Source organism: Apodemus sylvaticus, chromosome 23 (genome assembly GCF_947179515.1).
Source record: "Apodemus sylvaticus chromosome 23, mApoSyl1.1, whole genome shotgun sequence".
Taxonomy (NCBI): domain Eukaryota; kingdom Metazoa; phylum Chordata; class Mammalia; order Rodentia; family Muridae; genus Apodemus; species Apodemus sylvaticus.
In genome coordinates, this window is record NC_067494.1 from 5,553,482 (window position 1) to 5,561,548 (window position 8,067).

Here is an 8,067-nt window from a genome sequence, read left to right on the forward strand (position 1 = left end):
TCTTTTTGAATATTTTTCTCTGTACGAAGTTGATTATAGCATTATTATAAAATTCTCAGTGCATGTCTCTTCTGGTTTTTCAATCCCACTATGGTGTTCAGGGACTTCTTTAAAGTCAAATTTAGCTGGAGGGGAAATATTAATCATTAAAGGTAGATAGAACCAAAGGCCCAATGTTTCTGCTCATTTATCTTTGCAGTTCTTGTAATACAAATATTACAAGATTATTTCTGCATATTTTTTCTTTTCTTAAAGACTAGTATATCTTTGCTTTACGTGTTCAGTGTTATTATTTTAGTGGCCTCTAGAGGAAATGAATGTTAACTGTTCAGGACAATGGTGTCAATTCCACAGCTTCTAGGTGTGTGGTTGCCAGAGACCTCAGGTTCAGTTTATCTCTAGGTGCTGCTATTGGCTGAAAGATGTCACAAGTCAAGATTCAGATAAAACTTTCAGGGTTGCTTGGATTTGACTGGTATTCATAGGTATAGTAGAAATATCTTTATTTTCCTGCTCACTTGAATGAATTCTGGAGGACTACCCTAGTTCAAGAAACTTCTGTCAGATGAGTCAAGGTTCCTGTTGCAACTCATCATAGTCTAAATTTGTCCTGTCTCTTTTCATAATTTATCTCACACTTGAATCATTCCATGGAAAAAGTACTCCCCAAGAAGCTGTATGCATATGCCAATCTTCGAGTTTGTCTTCTAAAGAACTTACTTGAGAAATCTAGGCTACTGCTCCCTAGGACATGTGACTCTGAGCCCAGCTCCTCTGTTGTCCGTGTGACACTGAGACACCATCAGCCACCACAGAACACTAGCATGCAGTTGCAGGCCTGCAACCACTGTTGACCCGGGGTATTGTAGGTTGGTGATTTTAATACTATGGGAAGTATACTGTCTTTGAATTTTGAGCGATCTGGGGAAAGAAGTACTTATAAGGATGACAGGGTCAGCTAGTTATTGATGTGATGAATGAATGACATGGTAGAAAAGGAAGATGACTGCTCATCGATGTACTGTTAAGTATTAAAAACAGAGTCCCCTGCCAACCACGCAGACTCTCTCATTCTGTTGACAAATTAAAATGGCTGGCTGAGGGTCAGACCCAGGATCTAATTACAAGGTGACCTTTCTCCTTAATATCCTGAAACCTGTGAGGTCTGTCCTGTCCACATCATAGCACTTACTTAAAGAGACTATACTTTGTAGGGTTCAGTGGGGACATTTTGAGGAATGAAATAATCAATTGTAGAACCTCCAAATCTCCTAAATCTATGAATTATGAATATTAGAAATGTATTTCACTATTAATAATCATCAATCTTCCATTACTTTGGAAAAATCATAGACCCTGACATAATAATTATAGATCATCTACTTGAACCACAGCTCAATTTTTCTCCTGCAGCTACAAAAAACAAACAAAAGAAAAACCTTTTTTTTTTTTTTTTAATTTTCACAACGTAACCAGAGAGGGCTTGCTAAGAAAAGAAAGTCAGGGTTGTCTCTCAATAACCATGGCACAGCCTGAATAATTGTCATGAAGAGATTAATCATTTCATTATATCAATTTAGTTAGTTTTTTATTTATTTATTTTTTCTTTTCAGAATGCAAGCTAGGATAAAACTTATGATTCTCCTGCCTGAGCTGCCTAAATCCACAGATTACAGGTCCCTTTCACTATGCCTAATCTAGTTCATTGCTGTGAATCTGACTCTCACTCAAAGTCTCAGGCAGCATGACCACGGGCAGATACTGCTCATGCACTGGTTGTCAGGGAGAGACAGAGAGAAAGCCTGCACTGACAGGTTCCTTTCTTCATCTTTGAGTCCACCCAGGTGCCCGGCCTAGTGAGTGGTGCTGCTCATAGTTGGGGGGGGGGGCGGTGGTTTTCCCTATTAGGTGATCGTTTTTGTAAATATCATCAAAGAAATGTCTAGAAGTGTGTTTCTCAAACCTTGTAGGTGCTTATCAGCTCAGTCAAATTGACAATAAAAATGAGCCATGACAGGTGGTATGAATAGCTTCCTAAGTTCCAACTCTCAGTGCATTCATGTGGCCCATGGCCACACCTGGGAGTCAGTTTTCTAGTCTACAAATGTCTGAACCAAATGGATATCAAATCCCATTTTAGTTTATTTATCTATGAGGTAATATATATATATATATATATATATATATATATATATATATATATATAAAATATATTATATATAATTATATAATATATATTATTTGTGGGGGAGGGTGAGTTGGGGAAGGTGCTAGCTGCGTTGGAGTTATGTATAGTTGCAAGTCTCCAAATCTGGGTGTTGAGACTTGAGTCTTCTGTAAGAGCAGGAGGCATTCTAAATTGCTGAGCCATCTCTCTATCCTCTAAGAACTACTTCAATAGGGGGGGAAAAAACCAAGGAGGGTTTTCTGAAACTTCCTCACAGGAGAATAAAACAAAGATAATGTTTCCCAACTGTGTGAAGGCACCAAAAAGCACTGAACTGTATGTGGGCAAATTCTCTGAGGTGTTGTTTACAGCTCTAAAATCTGCGGTGAAGGCTGCAGCTTTGGGAAACGGCATACATGTGTCACTCCTAACCTGCAGAAGATCTGTGCATGTTGGTCCCCTCACTGCTCTATTTATGAAGTCCTGAAGCAAGTGGTTAAGTTGAAGCTGGAATACAGATGCCTTGCCTCTTTGCCTTCACTGGTAGAACTCTGGAGGACAACACAGCTATACTCTTGAAAGTACACTGTACTTAACTTCTTCCTAGACACCAATCACTTTTCTTCATGGTCAGATAAATGTTTCTTGGGAAGACTCCCTTTTAGCCCACCTGTATGCTGGACCCAATGACCCAAAATTCTACCAGTGTAGTGCTATTTTTCACCTACCTGGCCACTACAAATGTCTATGGATTTCTCTTTAATTGATGATGCTCATCTTTCTAAGACAATGACATTTGTCATCAATTTAAGTGATTCTGCTGTCTGGAAGGTTGATATTTCATTTATTCTACATCTCATTGCCTTATTCTTAGAATTAGATTTCCAGACTGGGATTAGTATAGAAACAGCCTACAACATTTGGCCTCTACTCATTCCTGTTCACCAGTCCCTTTACCTATATCCTTTATGCTACAGCAATGACTTTAAACAATTCTTGCAACAGCTCCTCTTCACATAAAACAACCCAAAGGTCGTACTTTACCAAAGCCACCAGTTTCCTGCCTTTAAACCTCCTTCTCATTTCATGAACCACAGAACCCCACCATTAATAAAAGACAAGACGTTCTCAGCCTTAATTCAAATCAAACGTTTCAATTGAAGTTTTACCACACAAAGCATCTCTGGTAAGTACCTTTGGGGCTGCCTGGGGAAGTGTTCCTCAACACCGAAATAAAGCCCAAATCCTTGTCAGGCTACCTTCCTCACACCCAGTCTTCAAATTAATAGCCACTCTGCCCCAGAAGAGCCTGCAGATATACACGCCACTAAAATATCTTGTCCTTTGTAATCATGTCCCTGTGCTCTCACAGCTTGCCCACTCATCAGTCAAATGCTTTATGTGACCTGTGATACAGCTTTTGTGATCTACAGAAAATGAATAACATGCTCCTGAGAGAAAAACTAGAAACCCTAGCCCAGTCTAGGAGGCCTTATAGTATTCCTCCACTTTATCCTGGATTTTTTTTTTTTTTTGTCCAAAGTTCCAGCCTCACTAATGTTTTTTCTTCATACAATAGTAGCATCTGTACTGGACCTTTTTGTGTTTCTGTAACACAAGAGCTTAGATGAAGTGACCTATAAAGAGTAGGTACTCGAACTTCTCAAATCTGGGAATGACAAGGTCAAGGTATCAACATCTCTGGACAGGGTCTTCATCAAGTGTCATTATATTGCAGAAGACAAGGGTACAAAACAGCAAGTTCAGGGTGGAGGAATGGGCCCTTCACAGACAAGGACTTCTCAAAAGTTCTACCTCCAAATATTGCCAACATGGCAATCAGGTTGCACCAAGAGTGTTGGTAGGTCAAACACTGGAAACAAGCAGTATTTGTGTTCTTCCATTAAAGCAACTTGCACACAGCACTTCATTCTTGTAACACTTTCTCTACCCTCAGAGCCCCAGGCCTTTGGTACAGTCTTTCAGACCTAAGATCACCTTTATTTCTTCAAGGAAATGTCCCCCATTTTCTTCTAAATAAGTAACAATTCTTTTGGGACGTGAGTCCCTACAGCACAGTTTTTGGTGCTAGTTATTGATTTGTTGTTTTAATTGAATTACTGATTTCCAAGGTCATCCAGTCATACTTCATTTAAAAAGCTAGAGCTATACCTTCATGAAAATCCTTAGTATGGAAGTTTCTAAAAAAAAAGTCTAAAAATAGAATGACCACAGACATCTTTGCAGATCAATGTTCATAATGCACAATAGCTAAGAAAAAAGGCCAGCCTAGATGTCTATCAAGAGATGTGTGAAGAAGCAAAATGTGGTGCATACACGTTAGAATCTCATTCAGCTGTAAGGAAAAGATATTACATTTTGGGACAGTAAATGTAATTGATATTAAAAAAAAAAAACTATGTATGAAAATACAGTCTGAAAATGCGAGCCAAACTACACTCTCCCTCCCTTGCCTTGGTCACGTACTTTGTCATAATAATTAGCAAAATAATTTTATAGAAAGATGTCCCCCTTACAGATGTCAGGGAAGAAAGCATTCAGTATAGGAATGTATGGCTTACCCAAATCATCAGGAGGGTAGACAGATGGGAGAAAACAGTTACCAGAATGTAACGGCAGGAGTCATTTCCCATCATGGCTCATCTGGAAGATACTACCTACCCATTGCTGACAAAACTCCTGCCCTTAGTCCACCAAATCTTGGGCAGTTTGCTTCTATCACATAAGGAAATACAAGTCTTATTTCCATCCTTCTGATATCCTCCAAGCACTTCTTATTAATAGGACCTAATGTGCTTGTAAGAATTCTGGGCTTATAAATCAGGTTTAAGAAATAGTTTGGGGTTTGCAGAGCCTTAGGAGGAACAACAATATGAGCCACCCAGTACTCCATGAGCTCCCAGGGACAAAAACATCAATTAGATAGTACACATGGTGTTACTCATGACTCCAGATGCATAGGCAGCAGAGGATGGCCTTGTTGGACATCAAAGGGAGGAGAGGCCCCTGGTCCTGGAAAGGCTCAGTGCAGCAGTGTAGAGGAATACCAGGACAGGGAAGATGGAGGGGGTTGATTGGGGAACAGGGGGAGGGAGGAGGGCTTATGGGACTTTCATGAGGGGTGGGAACCAGGAAAGGGGAAATCATTTGAAATGTAAATAAAGAATATATGTAATAGAAAAAAAAAGAAATAGTTTCTTATAAAAGGCTAGCTAGCCAGTATTTTAAGATTAACTGTGCAAAGCAGCCACAGAGCCGCCAATTTGCATCTCAGATAATGTTTACATGTTATATACTTTTGCTTTTTTTTTTCCTTGAAACTATTTAAAGTAAAATCCACTCTTGACTTGAAAGCAGTACTGAACAGGTGGCAGGCTGGTTGTGGCTTACAAGCAGTTGTTTGCCAACCTTTGTCCTAAGCCCTATGAAACACGGAGGGTAGAAAATAGGCCGGCTTGCCAGCCAATAATCAGGTCTCTAAGTAACAAAACCACATCTTAGCAAGGTTGTGGATGTGAGTTCAGGGAGAAGCTGTGAAAAACAGGTGCAGAAACGAGAGAGAGAGAGCTGGGCTAGCCTGCCAGATACTTTTGATTTCTTCAGCTGCCTGGGCAAAGTCTTCCAAAGGCCATTTGTGTTTGACAGGGAAGCACACGTCTATATTTGTAATGTCTTGGGCCAGATAACACTCAGATTTTGATGATTGCTTCATACTCATAATCTCTTGTTGTTCCAGACTATAGTCAGCAGTGCCTGCTGCACAAGTGCTCAACGAGCTAACTGAAACTCCCTTGTCACTTTCGGAAAGGAGCATTTGGCAGAAGGCAAAAGAGACCTCCAAAGGCCCTGTAGTGTGATGTCTCCATGGTTGGCAAAACAGTTTATCTCCTTTGCTTAAAAAACTCTCCAAACGCCATTCTGTCTTCTAGAACATGGGCCTAAGTGGCAGATTACCTATAGAGAAGCTTGGGCCTCCTGCAGAACCCTCTATTGTTCCAAATATCTTAGTACAGTAGCTTTAAACGTATATTGTAGATGGACCATAGTAGCACATCTGTACTGCCTAGTTTTGTGTTGACTTGACTGAGACAGAGTCATCTGGGAAGATACCTCCATCATATTAACCTATTAGACAAGAAAGTAGAAGATATTCTTGATAGATGACAGATGTGTAAGCTCAGGTTACTATGAGTGGAACCATGCTAGGCAGGCGGTATTGGGTTACTTAGAAGGCAGATCGAGGAAGCCATGGAGAACAAGTCAGTAAACAGCATTTCTCTTACTTCAGCTAAGTAAGTCTTCTTCAGTTTCTGCCTTCATGTTCATATCCTGCTTGATTCCCAGTTTTGGCTTTTCTTCATGACAGACTGTAAGCTGTAAGCTGAAATAAACTTTTTCCTTCCTAAGTTGCTTTCGGTCATGGTCACAGGAGTAAAAAGGGAACTAGGATACAACCCAAATATATTTGTTTCTTCTTAGTTGCTGAAAGATAAGCCAAGTGCTAGGGCTCCTCTGCTGTTGGCAGCACAAAGCAGAACAACTGTTTACCACTTAGGAGCCATAGGCTGACACTTCGGGATCCATATTACACAGCCTTTTACACGGGTTTCTCTCCGTCACTTGTTTGTAATCTGGAGGTCCCCCTAGTTAGCTTCTTTCTGATGACATAATAGGATGGGGATACTTCAACACAATAATCTGTTGGACACTAAGATGGAGTTCCCTGAAGACTGGGGAGGACCTGTCTGCACTGTGGAGATAAGGCTCATGTACAAGCATGTAAACTGATGCATTGTTCCCTAAAAAATACTAGGTTTTTTTTTTCTTTTTTCTTTTTTTTTTAAGAAAGAAAAAAAGGGCGTGATTCGACAATGGACTTAGTGACTGAGTTCTTATTCTGGTATAAATTTCCTGATTCTCCAGGCACAAGTGTGAAGCTTTGAGCAGACACTGGTTCACAGGCAACACTTTGAGGATCACTGCGCTACCCTAGATCCTAACATGACAGAGATCAGACATCACTTGGATAAAAGACAGTAAGGCTGTAACTGCTGAAACTCTGGGGCAAAGGTGAGTCACTGTATGTTATAGTTACTGATGAAAACTTAAAAGGAAAGCATTTGCTAGGTCAGCGGGTTCATAGCACATGCCAGAGGCTGACGTGTTTTAGTAAAGATACTGGTTATTGCTTCCCTGAGCTCTCAGGAGCTCACCTGCCCTGCCCCCCAGCAAAAGAGTCATGTGTTCATTAAATGTATGAGTGACCTATTGTCCTAATATAGCTTGATGGATGTGTTTTAGGGCCTCTGACGACTATTTACAATGGCACTGGAAAGGGTAGAGGACCAACAGTGCTAAGCGAAGCACTCAGAAACTGACAAAAGCTGAACAAAACCATTGCCATCACTGGATCTGAGGCATCAAAGGACAATGTGCTGTTATTGGAGTGTGGAAATCTGGAACTCTGGGTGAATATCCGTCCTCAGATCATTGGTGGAAATGCTGCCATAAGAACTGTGGACCCTTCTTCTTTTGCATGCTCATCTGTGGCTTAGCTTGATCCAACTGTGATTCAGAAAGCAAGGTGACCCGAGTATTGTCATCACCACGTCTGTCTTCTAATGACAGAGCAGTAAAAGGGAGCCGAGAGTTGCACCTAAGACACAGAACAGTGTGGGAGGTCCCACGGCATTCATTCACTCCAAATAATGGTGATTTCTAACAGTGCACGCTAAGACCCACATATCAGACTTTGACCTTATTTGGAAATATGATCATTGCAGATGCAATTAGGTTATCATGAGGTAACACTACAAGGTGAGTTCTTTGACTCCTTATGGCAAGTTCATAATAAAAGGACACTGGGGAAGCTTGTGTAA